The sequence below is a fragment of the Zalophus californianus genome, chromosome 9 (genome assembly GCF_009762305.2).
Source record: "Zalophus californianus isolate mZalCal1 chromosome 9, mZalCal1.pri.v2, whole genome shotgun sequence".
Taxonomy (NCBI): domain Eukaryota; kingdom Metazoa; phylum Chordata; class Mammalia; order Carnivora; family Otariidae; genus Zalophus; species Zalophus californianus.
The window spans coordinates 9503827-9521351 of record NC_045603.1 but is presented as its reverse complement, the minus strand read 5'-3'; the positions used below and the strand labels follow the sequence as shown (position 1 = coordinate 9521351).

General features: G+C 50.4%; 1 pseudogene; it reads left to right on the top strand.

The window, feature by feature from the left end:
* Positions 1-335: 335 nt before the first annotated feature.
* On the top strand, positions 336-1970 carry LOC113922437 (annotated as a pseudogene).
* The last annotated feature ends 15555 nt before the right edge of the window (positions 1971-17525 follow it).

Here is a 17525-nt window from a genome sequence, read left to right as displayed (position 1 = left end):
AAATTGGCATATGGACTTAGTACAATTCCTGTGAAAACTCCAGCAAAATGTTTTGTGGATATAGATAGACAACATTATTCTAAAACTGATATGGAAGAGAGGTACTTTCCATTCCAGTGGGGGTTGGGGGAGGGGAGGGGGAAGGGGGGAAGGTGGCTGGGGAAGGGGGTGGGGAGGCATCTGGCAGAGTTGGGGTCCCCAGGCCCTGAGCTCAGTCCAGAGGAAGCGAGATTGCCCTCAACGGGGCAGTTGGCGGGGACAGACGGGACCATCTGCCCAACCGCATGTGCCCCCGGATGAGGCCGCTCCACGCGCCCAAACCGACCTTCTAATCAATGGATAAAGTGGGGAAGATGTGGGATCACTTCAAATACAGGTGTCAGAATCTCTTCATTCATGAGGGAGGGAGCCGTAGTGAAGATGTGGACATGAACTCCAACAGATGTTTGCGAAAGAGAGAAACATCGGTGTAGGAGACTCAGCTCCTTAGCAACAAAGCAGTCCCTTAAGAGAAAACATTGCCTTGCAACTGAGAATAAGCCCTTCCAAGAACTCTTCTGGGAGAACCAAACCTGTGCCACTAAAATTCCTCTGGTTGTTGAAATAAGCAGTGACAAGGATAATGATTCGTGTGTCACCCTAGGAGCGAGACTTGCAAGAAGAGAGTCCTACTCTGGGCATGCTCCGTGGGGTGGGAAGAAAAAACATTCCTGTTCTACAGAGACACAGAGTGCATTGGATACTGATAAAAAGTTTGGTAGAACTTCAAAGGAGAGAGAGACGGTATGGCGTAAGCTCTGTCCTCGATATGGACCGGTGTCCGCAGAACTGTAGGAAGCTGTCCTCTGAGACAGAGGTTGCCCGACACTGTGGGCTTGTCTTTTCCCATGAGGGCTTACAGCAAGCAGTCAGAACCCCTCTTTTCTAATAAATGAGAAATACACCATTCTGAATTAAGGCTTGAGAAATGCCCATTTCCTTTGGGGCTGAGATTTAGCCCCCAAATGGCATTTGATTAAAGAGCATACAGCCCCTTGTGAGCCCACACTCAAACTTTTTTTGTTTGATACATTTGATCCATTGTTGGTTTCTACAGAAGATGAAGAAGATAGGCTTCGAGAGAGAGAAGGTGGCTTACTATTGAAGAGGGGGTTGACCCTCCTCCCAATGCACAAATACACACATTTGAGGCCACCTCACAGGTTAATCCATTATGTAAATTGGGACCAAAGTCAGCTCCTGGGATGACTGAAGTAAGTGGGGATAATCCTGCAATTCCACAAGCTAATTGTGACTCAGGACAACCTGAGGACAACCACCCTGTGTCTGTAGTCACGTAGGCAGAAGGGATGTCAGGTGTCTGGAGACAGCCATGTCCACATTCGCAGACAGGGAGCTTGGAAAGTCCATATGCAAATTGATTCCATGCACTGCTGCGTGTTGACTTGCTTCAGATCACGGGGAATCCCTGCTACCAGGGAGAGAGGGACCGTTACAAAGCAGAAGCCCTCCTTGAAGGGAAACCGAAAGGCTCATTCCTGCTCAGGGACTCTGCGCAAAAGGACAACCTCTTCTCAGTGAGCTTCCGTGGCTACAACAGATCCCTGCATGCCCAGACTGAACAGTGGAATCACAAGTTGAGTTCTGATGCCCATGACCCATGTGTATTTCACTCCTCCACTGTAACAGGACTTTTAGAACATTGTAAAGATCCCAGGTCTTCCATGTTTTTTGAACCATTGCTTGCTAGATCCCTCAACAGGACTTTCCCTTTCAGCCTGCAATGTATCTGGCAGGCACTAATCTGTAGATGCACTGCTTGGGATGGAATCGATGGGCTCCCTTTATCATCAACGTTGCAGGATTTTTTGAAAGAGTGTCATTATATGCAAAAAGTTAGAGTTCACTGGTTAGAACGAGAACCAGTCAAGTCAAAGGAAACTCTCCTGTCCCCAAAGGGCTTTAACTAGATTGGCTTTTATGTGCATCAGATGGTACACCCAGATAGTAAGCACACATCTCAGTGTTAGGTTTTTTTCAGTACAGTGTATAGGCTTAGTGTTAGAATCTGTCAGATGCGATCTGCTGTTACTTACTCAGATAAATGTGGTGCCTATTGAGACAACAGAAGACAGACCTACAGATGTCCAATAAGGCTACAAAAACATTTTGTCCATTGAGCGAATTGTTTGGTTTTTAATGACTGTTGTGACTGAGTGAAGCAACTCTGGGGCATTTGCTATGAAGAATTCTATTTCTTTCTCTTTTTTAAAGATTTTATTTATTTTTTAAGAGAGAGCATAAGCAGGGGGGAGGGGCAGAGGGAGAGGGAGAAGCAGACTCCCCACTGAGCAGGGAGTCTGATGTGGGACTTCATCCTAGGCCCCTGGGATCATGACCTGAGCCAAAGGCAGACGCTTATTCAACTGAGCCACCCAGGTGCCCCCAAAGAATTCTACTTCTTACTAAAGAACAAATTATTAATATTGGATGAGTATTTTAACAGTGTGTTTAATGTTTGAAATTGTTATTTTTCAAAGAATTTTTTATAACCTTCCAAAAGTGCACTGTTTGTAGTTACTATAAATCAAGCTTTGGAAGTCCAAAAGATAAAGACTGCTTTCCTTTGATTAAAAAAAAGAAAAATGCAATTTCCTGGCCACAAGGGCATAGTGCAGTTCACCGAAGTGGTGAGAGTTTAGAGTCAGTCTCCTGTCTCTTCTGCAAAAGGTACTGTTAAGTAAACCAGTTTTTCTAAATAGTTGCTCTTAAAACTTCAGGCTTATAAAGTTGGTAGCAGAATTTTATTCCAAGGCCTTAGGTATTAATTTTTTTTTTTTGAATGAGTGCTTTAACTTAAAACACATTGGGAAGAGCTGCAATGTAGTGTGTGTGTGTGTGTGTGTGTGTGTGTGTGTGTGTGTGTGTGTGTGTGATTTTTTAAGTTAGTATGTGCAGTCTACTCATTGATTAAATTTGGATCTTTTCCTGTGCCCAGGATGCATTTGTGAACCATGAAGAAAGTGAGACTAGAAGATGCCCAAACAAGTCAGATGATAACAGCTGTGGTTGCCAATGTTGAGATTATTGTTAAACTGCAATGAACAGTTTGGATGGCAGTATTTAGCTCTTTGCTGTAAACTCTCACAACTGAATTGCTTAAGTACAGTTTCTAGAATTTCAGTGCAGTTAATTTCTAATGGAAAATCTGAAACCCTAACTGCAGACTTAAAAGATACTGTACAGGGGCACTTGGGTGGCTCAGTCGTTAAGCGTCTGCCTTCGGCTCAGGTCATGATCCCAGGGTCCTGGGATCGAGCCCCACTTGGGCTCCCCGCTCAGTGGGAAGCCTGCTTCTCCCTCTCCCAGTGCCCCTGCTTGTGTTCCTTCTCTCACTGTGTCTTTCTCTGTCAAATAAATAAAATCTTTAAAAAAGTAAAAAATAAAAAAAAAAATAGAAGATACTGTACAACCGTTGTGTCCATAAATAACTTTACTTAGCACCTTTTGGTCACTTAGAATAGTATGCAATACTACTTGAGTGAGCTATTTTGGAAGTAATGCCAAGTTCTAGGGTTTGCTTCTGAGTATTGAACTGAATTTACAGTTCTGTCCCAGACATTTTGCACTCGCCGAATCCATTCTTGTGTCTTTTTGTTAATGTGCTGTGGACCACTGGTGAGTACTCCTTGGTTTCCTTACCTGCTGCTACAGAAAACTCTTTTACATCCTGATGGCTACTGCCAAGGCTACAAAAAAGAAAAGCTATATTTGTATGCAACATTAACCCTTTGACTGCTAATTTACGTTTCTGCTTGCTATGCCTTGTCATGGCAGCTTTTTTGTGCTAATAAAGTATCTTTGGTATAAAAAATAAAATAAAATAAAGTAAAATAAAATAAAACTGATATGGAAAAGCAAAGGAACCAGAATCACTGAAACAATTTTGAAAAAGAACAAGAGGAACCAGTCCACTTTTATAAAAAACCTGATATATAAAGCAGGGAAGACTTCTTACATACCTGCAGTAAAGCAAGACTGTGTAATATAGGCAAAGCAAGTCACAGAGATCAATGGAACGAATTAGAGCACCGGGAAACAGACCACACAAATATTTGCATTACAATAATGCAAAAACAATTCAGGGGAGGAAAGATAGACTTTTAAGCAAATGTGTGGGAGCAATTAAACATCCAGAGGTTAAAAAACAAAACAAAACAACAGAAACAAAGACACCTCGACCTAAGTCACACTTTACACAAAAATTAATTCAAAATGGACCAGAGGCTTAAATGTGGACTGTTAAGACTAGAAAACTTTTAGAAAAAAACACAGGAGAAAACCTTGGGGGTCTAGGGCTAAGCAACCTGGGCTCATACTGAGCACCAAAACCATGAGCTATAAAAGGAAAGATCGATGAATTGGACTTCATCAAAATGTAAAACTCTTCCTTCGTGAAAGAGTCTCTTTTTTAAAAAAGATTTATTTATTTATTGGGGTGGGGCAGAGGGAGAGGGAGAGAGAATCTCAAGAGGACCCCCCGAGCGCAGAGCCCAATCCTGGGTTCAATCTCACAACTCTGAGAGCATAATTTGGAGTCGAAATCAAAAGTGGGATGCTTAGCCCCCTGAGCTACCCAGAAGCTCCCATGGAAGAGTTTCTTAGAAAGCTGAAGAGCACAAAGCTCTTGATTTTGGCTTGGGTCGTGATCTCAAGGTGGTAAGATTGAGTCCTGTGATGGCCCGCACTCAGAGGGCAGTCTGCTTGGGATTCTGTTCCTCTGCCCCTGCTCCTGCGCTTGCTCACACTCTCTTTCTCCCTCTCAAATAAATAAATAAATCTTAAAAAAAAAAAAAAAGCTGAAGAGAAACTACAGACTGGGAGGAAATATTTGCAAACCACTTCTCTGACCAAGGACCAGTGTCTAGAACCTGTGAAGAACACTCAAAATTCAACAGCAAAAAGGAAAAGAAAAAATCCAGTTGGAAATTGGGCAAAACACATGAAGAGACATTTCACCAAAGAAGATATGCAGATGGCAGATAAGCGCATGCAAATATGTTCAACATCATTAACCAGGAGTGAGATGCAAATTAAACCTCAATGAGCTATCACTGTACACTGATCAGAATGGCTAAAATTAAAAAATGGTGACAAGACCAAATGTTGGTGAGGATGCAGAGAAACCGGGTCACTCACACACTGCTGATGGGAACATGAAAATGTACAGCCACTCTGGAAAACCATTTGGCAGTTTCTTTAAAAATCAAATATGCAGGGGCGCCTGGGTGGCTCAGTCCTTAAGCGTCTGCCTTGGCCTCAGGTCAGGATCCCAGGGTCCTGGGATCGAGTCCCACATTGGGCTCCCCGCTCAGCGGGAAGCCTGCTTCTCCCTCTCCCACTCCCCTTGCTTGTGTTCCCTCCCTCGCTGTGTCTCTGTCAAATAAATAAATAAAATCTTTTTAAAAAATTAAATATGCAACTGCTATTCAACCCAGCAATTGCACTCCTGGGCATTTGTCCCAGAGAAATGAAGACTTATGTTCACACCAAACAGGGATGTACAGGAATGCTTATAGCAACTTTATTCATAATAGCCAAAATCTGGAAACAACCCAGATGTCCTTCGACAAATGAATGGCTAAACAAACTTCGTATATCCGTATCATAAGAAATGACTCAGTAACAAAAAGGAATGAACCAGTGATCCACACAACAACCTGGATGGCTCTCCTGGATGACTCCAACCTGCTGAGTCAGAAGAGCCAATCCCAAAAGGTTACATACTGTGTGATTCCATTTATATAACATTCTTGAAATGATGAAATTGCAAAAATGGGAAACGGATTAGCGCTGGGGGCGGGGGGCTTGGGAGGGGGCGGGGTTGAAGGGAAGTGGGCGTGGCCATTAAAAGAGCCATAGGCGGATCCTTGTGGCCATGGAAGCATTTGGTATCTTGGCTGCATCGGTGTGAACATCCTGGTTGTGATATTGTACTATATAGTTTTGCAAGATGGTCCCATGGGGGGAAAACAGGTAAAGGGTACAAGGGAACTCTCTGCATTATTTCTTTAAATTGCATGTGAAATCTACGGTTATCTAAAAATAAAAAAGTTAAATTTTCAGGGGCACCTCGGCGCCTCGGTGGCTCAGTGGGTTAAGCGTCTGCCTTCGGCTCCGGTCATGATCCCTGGGTCCTGGGATCGAGCCCCGCATCGGGCTCCCTGCTAAGCGGGAAGCCTGCCTCTCCCTCTCTCGCTCCCCCTGCTTGGGTTCCTTCTCTCACTGTGTCTCTGTCAAATAAATAAATAAAATCTTAAAAAAAAAAAGACATTATTAGCCAGCATCACCTCCCTCTTCCCCTCCCCGAGTCCCCACTGCCTGAGAGCTTGTGGCTGATGCCCAGTTTCCGGGGACCAAGCTGCCATCCAAAGTGCAGCTGTGGCTGGGGGGCCAGGACCCCAGCACCAGAGCCATCACTTCTGAGGGAACCTAGAGAGGGGAACCGGAGCCAGATGCTCACAAGCAGGCAACGGGAAATGTGGATACCAGAAAATATAAACTGCTCAGCTAGACATAACCCTGGCAGACCTCCAGGGTGGACAAGGACAGAGATGGTGTGCGAGGACAAAGGAGGCATACCTAAATCACAGGAACCAGCGCGGGTTCTCCGAGGAAGAGTCATGGTGGCTGGCCAAATGTTTGGGTTTGTACAGGCCAGCTGGCTGGGGACTCCGAGGAAAATCCAGGGACCCCACATGTGGAAAGAGCACCCAGTGAATGCCCTTCTCAGACATCCTCGCGCTAAGACAGAGAAGTGGGGCCGGGCTGGGGGTTTGGCCCCTGGTGGAGTAAGCCAGCGGGTTTGTAGACAGTAGCAATGCGCAGTGGGTGCCGGTCCATGAGGGACCACACGCATGCCTCTGTTACTGATCATCGCTGGAAAATGCCTGGGTCCACAAGATGCTTTGTTTTTGTTTTAGCAGTCTGTCTCTGTGCCCCTGCCTGCCCGCTGCCCCCCCCCAACTACTTCCAGAATTCTCCTTTCCCAAACCTTTCCTAGAGCTAGAAAGGACCTCAAAGGATTGTCTGGTGCTGCCTTGAGACCCCGAAGGTGAGATGGCATACCCCTGTTCTACAGTCCAGGGTGCTGTCGCTTAGAGATGGGACCCGCTCGCCCTATCATGCAGGAGGCCAGGATCAGAACTCAGGCATCCAGCTCTCCGCCCGGCTTCACTTGCTCAGGGTTGGGGAAAAGGAAAGCCCCCACTGCACCTGGAGAAATGATGGCCAGAGGCCCCTGCCCCAGCGCCTCTCTCCGTCCCCACAGCCATGCCGTGGCTCGGTCACGTCCAGCCAGCAATGCACGGCAAGAGCCTGCTGTATGCCAGGTGTAGCTACAGACTCTGAGAAGGCAGCAGTGACCAAAACAGACACGGCCGTCCTTGCCCCCGGGGCTCACATTCACACCTGCGCCACTGGTCCCACCGCCCGTCCCCCACCCTTCATCCGAGGCCATCTGAGACTCCTGGAGACACACAGGGGGCACTGTCACCTGTGGGCCTGTGCGCTTGGACCTCCTATTTGTGTAACACCTGCATTGGCTTTCGAGGTTATATCCAAATAGATCTACATGCAGTCACTGAATGGTATGTTGTGTTACGTTAATTTGATTGATGTAAGATATCTAAAATAGCACAAATTTGCTAACCCTAGTTAGTTAGATATTTCTTCATGCTTTCAATATAACCAAAAGCCTCAACAAAATAGAAGTTTCCAGGCCTCTCTGGACCTGCATGAGGTTCAGGGACACCAGCCCCCTCCTGATCAGTCCCACAGCCTCCCCTGCCATAGACCCCCTGTCCCTCCTGTATTCTCCTTTCTGGAATGGGGAAGAAAAGAATCCTGCCTGGAGGAGAGCAAGAGGGCTACAGTTTGAGTCCTGACCCCACCGGTTACTCGTAAGACTTTGAGTCAGTTCCCTCTTCCTTTGTGGCTTCAGTTGCCCCATCTGTGAAATGGGAACAGGGTGATGACCTTCAGGGTCCCTTTCAACACCAACTGTATGATCTCCCTGACTATACTTCAGCTCCCCAACGTCCGTGTCTCTCCCCAATTCATGGTCCTCGTGTGCACACAGTAGGTCTTCAGGAAACAGGTGCAAGCCGCAATTTCCAGGTCACCGACCCTGTGGCCATCAGGACCCGGCCATAGAGCAAGCTGGTTTTCTCTGGGAGCTCTGGCCACCTTCATGGCTCCTGGGGCCAGGACCCCTGACCCACAGGCATGAGCTGGGTGACCCCATCACACCGCTCTGGTCCAGGGCCTACCCAGAAGATTCACAACCGGCTCAGGGCCAGGAACTTTGCTGAGCTGACCCCGAGCTTTCCCTTCCACACGCTCTTCCTCTCAAAGTGTGGCTCCTGGACCCGCAGAGCTGGCCTCGCCTGGGGCTTGTTAGAACACCGAGAACCCGAGTTGGCTCCTACAAGTTAAGTATTCCTCCTCAATCCTCACAAGCTGTCTGCTTCCTCGTCCACCCCAGAGGTCTGCCAGGGTTTCTGTCCAGCTGTCCAGTTTTTATTTTCTTTCTTTTTTTTTTTTTAAGATTTTATTTATTTATTTGACAGAGAGAGGGAACACAAGCAGGGGGAGTGGGAGAGGGAGAAGCAGGCTTCCCGTTGAGCACGGAGCCCGATGCGGGGCTCGATCCCAGGACCCTGGGACCAGGACCTGAGCCGAAGGCAGACGCTTAACGACTGAGCCACCCAGGTGCCCCACAGTTTATATTTTCTAGGATCCACATTTCCCTTCTTGTCAACACGTGAAACATTTGCCTGCCGTTAGCCTCTGACTCCCGTTTCCTCGGAGGGGATGGCCGTGGTTCCGATGCCCTGGCCGAGTCAGAATCTGCGTTCTGACAAGATCCCTAGGGGATTCTTTTGCACATCAAGGTTCGAGAAGGGTCGTCTCTTAGCCAAGAGGCCCAAATCCCCCTACCCAGCCCAACATGCTTGTTCGGTCACTTAATCCATCAGTGACATGTTTGCTAAATGAATTCCAGCACCTTTCACTGTGAGGGTCTCCTCTTGGGGAGGAATCTAGTACTTCCCAGGTGAGCATCCAAGGAGCCACTGGGTTCCCGTGTTCTGCAGCATCAGCCCCCATGGGCTCAGCACAGACCCAGAACCCAGGCCCTACCCATCTGCTCCAGGGGACTGACCCGACCCGGCTGCAACCAGGTGGTCCCATCAGTTGGGGTCCTGCTGCAATGAGCTCAAACTTTTATTTTATTTTATTTTTAAAAGATTTTATTTATTTATTTGAGAGAGAGAGCATGAGCAGGGGCAGAGGGAGAAGGAGAAGCAGGCACCCCGCTGAGAAGGGAGTTGGATGAGGGGCTCAATCCCAGGACCCTGAGATCATGACCTGAGCAGAAGGCAGATGCTCAACCGACTGAGCCACCCAGGTGTCCCAAGCATTGTCCTCATTTTATTTTATTTTTTTAAGATTTATTTATTTACCTGAGAGAGAGAACGAGAGCACAGAGGCAGAGGGAGAGGGAGAAGCAGGCTTCCTGCTGAGCAGGGAGCCCGATGCCGGGCTCGATCCCGGGACCCCGGGATCATGACCTGAGCCGAAGGCAGACCCTTAACCGACTAAGCCACTCAGGCGCCCCAAGCTCTTTTAAAGGCCAGAAAGCCAAGGCATGTCTCCCCACCTCAGCTCAGCCTTCTCCCCCTAACACAGGAACACACACATGCACACACTCACACACCAGGCCCTGGTTAAGCCTCCTGTGAGTCATAGGGTGACTCACAGGCACACACACACACACACACACACACACTCACACACACACCTCCGTGCCCTTCAAGGGGGAGACTGGGAAAGTGGGAGGGGAAAAGAGGTGTCTCGGAGCCAAACCTGAGAAAAGCGACTTTGGACCCAGCTGGACCGAGGAACTCCCAGGACCGGGGTTGGGGGTCTGGGCACCCTGCCTGTGCTAGCCTGGGAAACAAGGCAAGTCACCGAGTCAGCAAGTCCTTCCTGCTTCATGAGCCCCACAGGACAGTGTTGGGGAAGTCACTACAGTGCAAGGCGCGGCGGGGGGTGTTGGGTGGAGGGGGGATGACATCGGGACAGGCACCACCCCCAGCTTCGCAGGGAGTTCTTGGGGTGGGAGCCATTCTGACTGGCAACCAACCACCTCCCAGAAACCCATGGACACCCCCACTCAGCCCTGACCTCAGAGACAGCATTCTCACAGAAGGGCCTATATCCACCCAGGGGGCTGTTTGTAGACAGGGCCGGGAGTCACTGGATCTTCTAAGATGAGCAGATGCAGCCTAGGCCTGGCAGGGGCCAGACCACACTGCTTTGGGGGTCCTGTTATCGGCTGCTCCTCCCATCCCCAGGCCTCCCGGGACATGGGCTTCCTATGGGACAAGAACGGAGGAGGGGTGGGCTGGGGGAATGTGCGGCCTGGGGGTGGGACGGCCACACCACCCACCCCCTTGAGACCTGGGGCCCACCTCAGTTTTCCTATTTGGGTAATTTCCTGCCATCACTGACTCTTCTAGTGGCTCAGGAAAGGAAAAGGGGGCTGCCCTGGGACTGGCCTTGGCAGGGCTGGCGGGAAACAGCGATCAGGAGGAGGGACCTTGGAAAAATGGACGCTTCTTCTTCCTGACCCCAGCTGCAGGGACAGAGGCCGAAGTCCCACTCACCCCACTCAAAACCCCCTCCACACCCAGGGTCATGCTCTGGGCTGAACCCTGGACCCCATTCTCCCACCCAGCCGGGCATATTTGGGGAGCAGGTGAGCCATGCCTGACCGGAGACTGCCGGGGAGGCAGAGGTGGGCAGTGGGGTCGCCTGGGTCTGGGAGCTTCTCCCTAGCATTGCCCAACGGCTTCCCAGGCCCCCGACAGGTGGCCGCGGAGCAGGGCTGGGGGAGGCCTCAGACGGCCCCCACGCCCCTGCTTTCCGCTTTGATTAGCAGAAACATTCCTGCATCTGTCTTGGGAAGACAGCCTGCTCCCATCGTCAATCACCCAGGAAACGCAAACACATTCCGGCTGTGCCCTGACCTTCTTCCCACAAAGTCATGGGCACCCTCAGGGCTCTCCACCCCCACCCCAGAGCCAAGGGGACAGGTGTGAGGGAGAAGCCCCCCCCAACTCCCGCCCCACCAGACCTCAGCTTCTGCCACAGCAGAGGAAGGTCTGAATCACAGCCCTCACTACCTAGCCTCCCTCCTTACACACCACACACACACACACACACACACACACACGCGCACGCGCGCTCAGGAAAACACAGAGCTGCCAGCAAAACACGGATCCACTCAGCCACGCCCACAGACAGCTGTGCACACACAGACCACTGAGCATGAACCACAGAGAAGGGGGCAAATGCGCACACAGCTTTGACCCACCCTGGGCTGAGCGACCAGAGGGCAGAGATCCCAGCTCTCCTGTATCTGGCACATAGTAAGTCTGCAGTGACTGGCACATGGTACTGGTCACCTTTGGACCCTCCCTAGGTCATACCTATTTTTTTCCATTGTCCTCTCTGCCTCCTATGATATGAGCTCTGCATGGACAGATCTTTCTCCCGTTCACAGATGCACCCCAGTACCCAGCACGGGGCTTGGCACTTAGTAGGTACTTGGTGAACATTTGTGAATGACCGGGCAGCCCCACCGGGACACAGCACCGCCCACTGACCTGCAGTCACCACCCTCATCCCCAGAGCCAGGCTCCCCAATAGCTGCCTGCTTCCCAAGAGAACAGCTGTGACCTCACCACCTTCCTGGGGCCCAGGGCACCCCAGGCCCTACTTCCTCCCCTGGCTCAGACCCTATGACACTCTAGGCTCATCTCCGCTGCCAGCTCCTGACCCCTGTCCTAGGACATGGTCCTGCCCACCCCACCTCTGGCCCCTGGCCAATACCACTACTTCTCCTCCAGCCATGCAGAACTCCTGTTCCCCGAGCTCCTGAGCACGCCCTCCTCCAGTCCACACGCAGACCCACAAGGGAGAAATACGCGCTCCTTGGTCTGTGCGCTGAGTTTGGAGTTGGCACCATAGGGTTAGGGTGGCCATCGCGGACTGAACAGCCCTCCCGTTTGCTAAGCTTGTATGTGTGCTTGTTTATTTGATACCCTATTATCATTACCTCCCTTTTCCAAAAGAGGAAACTGAGGCATAGAGAGGCTACCACATGCCTGAGGGAGGGGCAGAGGCAGCTGGATTCCAGAGCTTGAGCACTTGACCAACCTGTCAACCTGTGATGCTGCTCCTCAGTAATCATACCTCCTTCCCCAGAATCAGGGGCTGGGGCTGGGGCTCTGCTCCCAGGTATGTCTTCTTGCTTTCTTCTCTCTGGCCAAAGTTAACTCGTTCCTCATCCGGGGAACCCTGGTCTCCAGGAGAGAGGCCCACAACAACCCTCCTTCCCAGCCGAAGCCCTCATGGTCCACAGAGCAATTTCCCAGGCCGAGTCTCATTTAATCCTCCCAAGAGCCTGGGGAGACAGCTGTCTCTCCCTCCATCTTATATATGATGGCACATTCAGAGAGTCGCACGTCTTGCCCGGGGGTGGAAAGGAATATGAGGTCAGATAAAAGTGACTATTTATTGGGCTATGAGACAGTGTATTCTATAGGAATGCATTCAGTTGCAAGTACAAGAAACAAAAATCCAACTGATAATTGGTTGAGGGAAGAAAGATAGGGGTTTTGTTTTCTTCCATCCCAAGAAATTAGGGTGGTAACCCTGGCATTGTCAGGTGGCTTGACAATGTCAGTGCTGGGGTTTCTTTAGCATCCTTACCACCTCATTACTGCAAAATGGCAGCTGATCCTCCAAGCATTGTGTCTGCGTTCAAAGCAGGAAGAAGGGAGAATAGGGAAGGGCTGTGTCCCTGTAAGTATCTGTCTTTTCACTGAGGAGGGGCCTCACTGTCACCCTCCTTCCGTACCCGACAGATCTCCTTTTGCACCCCATTAGTCAGAGTTAGGGTCACATGGCTGCACTTAGACCAACCTCGGGTCCAAGGACTCCGATGTTCATGAATGGGTTAGGCCACCCACAGTCCATCCTCTGATGCTGAGATCACAGCATTTCTGCTGGCCCCATGAGCAGATCAGGGTTCTGTTTATCAGGAAAAGGGTGGATGGGCACCAGTCAGGTGAGGCAATAGGCAAGGTGTGCTCACCCAGATACCATGCTAAGCTACTTATATACATCATCTCACTTGGGCCTCATGCAACCTTATAAAGCTAGGACTGCTTTATGCCAATTTTGCAAATGAAGAGAAAAAGCTAGGGAGTGCAGAGCTGGTCTGTGTTCTTAACCATTCTACCAGACTGCCAGGTCATGAAGGACTCAGACCCCCGAAAGCAGGAAGTTGTCCAAAGGGACCCTGTCAGGCCCCCGCTCACCACCCACCTCACCACGCACCTGCCGTCCCCTGGCTATGAGTGTGCAGGGTCGGGGTGCCTGAGTGCGCACGTCCAGACAGCCAACTGCACCACTGTCTGGGAGGGCGGGCATGTGCTCCCATGGTGCTCACTGCGGCCGCTGTGCTCATGGGGGCTCTGGCCAGAGGTGAGGGCTGCGCCCCTACTTCTTTTTCCTTCATCCATCCAATGTCTGCCAGTGCCAGGCACCCAGTCAGGCCTCAGTGGGAGGGATGTGGGGTACAGATTGGCAGCTCAGGCACAGATCCTGCCCTCAAAGACAGATCTGGCCACCCGGGGTCTCTTAATTCAGGGAAATCTGGGGTGGAATGTTTGAAGGGTTTCAGTGGAGAGAAAGCTCATTTCTGGCCAGGGGAGCTCCAAGGGCAGATGGAAATCTTGCAAAACTGAAACTCTGTGCCCATTAAACACAAACTCCCCATTTTTCCCTCCCCCCCCGCCTCCCGAGGACCCCCATTCTGCTCTCTGTCTCTACGAATGTGACTGTTCCAGGGACCCCAGGTAAATGGCATCAGACAGTATGTGTCGTTTTGTGTCTGGCTTATTTCACTGAGCATAGTGTTCCCAAGGTTCAGTCATGTTGGAGCCGGTGTCAGAGTTGCCTTCCTTTGTAAGGCTGAATAATAGTGCCTTGTAAGAATATACTACATTTCGCTTATTCATTCATCTATCAGTGGGCCCTTGGATTGCTTCAACATTTCGGCTACTGTGAATAATGCTGCCTGCGAACATGGGTGTACCAATAAATCTCGGAGACGATGATTTCAGTTATTTTGTGTATATGCCCAGAAGTGGAAGGGCTGGGTCATATGGTAACACTGCTTAATTTTTTGAGGAGCTGCTGACTTTGAAGAGGGGCAGAGACTTGGGCAGGTGGACACACCCCGTGCTAGCCTAGAAGAGATGAAAGAAGCGTGCTACAGAACGAGACAGGCACTTGGCTTTTGTTTTTGATTCATCGTTTTGCCCGCCCACTCTCTGAACCCCAGTCTTGGACCCATGGATCACCCTCCTGTCTAGAAATGAGAAGTATCAGCCACCCGTGTTCTCCGACTCCCTTGCAGATAGGGCCTTCAGAGCTCACCAACCCAAGAACTGAAAACAAAACTCATGCTGGGAGAAAGCAGAGCACCTCCCTGCAGAGCCCCTAGGACAGCGGTGCCCAGTGCTGGGCGTTGGGTGTGAGCTGTGCTGCTCACAAGGGGGCTCTTCAGAGTGCTGACCTCACGGGCTGAGAGGATTGGTCAGTCCTGTTTGCAGACCACAGGCCCAGGTCTTCAGCTCACTTATGATTTATGAGTCACCCCACATCCTTTGAATATCTTTTTGAATATCTGTTCTTTGAGCATCCTTTTCGCTTAAGTTAACCAGAGTTGTTTTCTGTTGCCCACAACGAAGAACGGCGCCTTATACAGAAATTGGTGCCCAGAGCGGTTGCAGGCGATGGATGTTGAAGGAAATTCAGAGAAGCTGGGATTTGGGTATCTGGACTGCTTGGGACTGAAGACACTAAAAATTCAGCACAGAAGAAGGGATCAGCTCTAGAATCCTCCAGCATGCAGAGGGAAAACAGGAATTCAGAGTCACCAGCAAGAATCACCTGGAATAAAGAGCCTACCGAAAGCAAGACTCAGACTGAGGCCCCATCGCCTTGGAAGAGGTGAGGATGAGACTGTGGGTAGAGGCTGCTGGTTCTCACGGGGCTGGACCGTTGAAGAAACAGATGACAAGCTCCCAAATCCTAGACCCTTGGCTCAAGACCCGATCATAAACTGAGGACTTCTGTGCTAAGAGTACCGCTGAATTCTTGCAGCCACCAGGCTGAGATGGCAAAAAATGAAACCTAACGTTTGAGCCTGCAGAATGGTGAGCTACCTCAGTGGCTACGGCCACAGCCTCACCAGTTCTGCTCCGTGGAAGTCAGACCCTTGACTGGGAAAGAGTGAACTTGGTGTCTGCATGGAGCCGTGTGGGAGGGTTTGGAGTGATGCTGAACCCCTGGAACCCCTGATTCCCGCCGAGCCCCCTTGCAGGCTGAAGCAGCCTGTCCTCACTGTCTGATAATGCTGATCCTGCCTTAATGGGGCCCCGTTAATGACCCTCGTCCAAGACCCCCATTCCCCCCCATGTTTTCAAACCACAGTCGGGTCCCCAGACTGGGCAGAACTGAATATCAACTCCAAACCAAAATCTGGGCAAAACTTTGCTGTTTCATACGATCAAAAATCTGGAGACGGTGTGTGAATGGATCCATTGAGCTGAATTTATACCCACCGGCCATTCTGGATTCAGGGTGTGGGTCTCAGCTGGGGGTGGCCCTAATTCTTTCCAGCGCCGGTCTGGGGGTTGGCAGGTATATGCTGCTGAAGCCTGACTCAGCGGCAGCCCGTGCTCGCTGAGATGGAGGGGGGAAAAAAAGCCCAGGTATAAGGGAGAGACAAGAGCTGTGAATTAACCATGGGTGACCCACGGCACCTAACCACAGCCCCTTCACCAGGACGGCACCAACCGCCTTGTGGAGGCAGCCCAACAGCTTTTAGAAGGCCTCAGTGTCCCGACTCCTGATTTCTAGGGTGGAAACCAAGACCCTGGGAGGTACAGGCTCTGTGGCAGCAATGAATGCCAGGGGCGGGGTGGGCACATCACTCTAATAGTAGCAGGACCAAGCAGCCACCCCGATGGTCTGACCAGCGGGGACTCAGGGGGCTAACGGATCACAAGTTCCCCAGGGCAAGAATGGATCAGCAGCCTCCAAGGACATGTGGCTTTTATAACCAGACAGACCTGGATCTGGTCAACAGAAGCCTGACTTGAGCCCTTCCCCCAACACCCCTCCCACCGTGGATGGTCAGAGACAAGTCCTCCTCCACCCCCAGACTGAGTCTGTCCACTAATCTCCCTCACACTTCGCCACGGGGACTACAGCCATTTATAGGAGAATCCGGCTCTGGGGAGCAGGGGGAGGGGGTTTGAGCCTCTCGGAGTCCTGTTTCCTCATCTGTAACACGAGGACAATAACATCTGCCTGAAAGGATGGTCGGGTTAATTGAGTGAAATAACGGGACAGTGGCTGAAACACAAACTTGCATTGCCTGCAGCTGAATTTTAATCCCTCTGTGATTTTGTGTTCATTCTTTCATTTGTTCCCATCTTCACTCCACTGCACTATCATCGGCCCTGTGCTGGGCACTGAGAGCTCAAAACTAACAACCCCTACCAGTGACTGAGGGTTAAAGTACGTGCCTGGAGCAGGGCTCAGCCTCCATGTCTCTAACCTAGGCAACAGCTCTGCAAGGTCACATGGCAGGAGGTAGCAATGCTGGGATGGGGACCTAGTTGAGTTCTAGTGTTGTGTTTTCTCCACTGTGGCACCAAGCTCCTCAGAAGTTAATAAAATGAGGCGGCAAATACAGAGCTTGGGACATGGTGAAAGTGATAGAGAAAGAAGGAGGGGCATGGCTCAAAGAATGGAGGATGGATGGACAGATGGACAGATGGATGAATGGATGGGTGGGTGAGTGGATGGACGGACGGATGGATGGATGGAGAGAGAAATATAGACACAGAGAGAGATAATGACTAGATGGACTTAGAAGATGGATTTGACATGACCTCTAACCCTGGAGGATCTTCCAATCAAGGAAGATGCAGTGCTAAGCACGGACCTAGCTGGGAAATTGAAATATCTGCAGTTAGTAACACTGTCAGAGTCTGCCATTTTCCAGCCACAAACATGGTGTGTGAAGACCAGCCAGGCAAGCTATGACTTGGGGCAGACACACTTGATCGCCCGAATAACAGACCTTTTTGTTCATTTGTTCGACAGGAGTTCTAGCACCTAGTACCAGGCAGTATCCTAGGCTCCGGGCATAGAGTAGTGCACAAAATACCTCCGTGTGGAGAGTCCAGTATGTGATGCGGGAGGGTGCAAACAAGGATGATATATGTGTAGAATGAGCCGGATGAGAGTGAGCACCATGAAGATAAACAAAGCAGGGCAAGAAAGGAGGGCCCTGGAGGCCCAAAGGAAGGGAG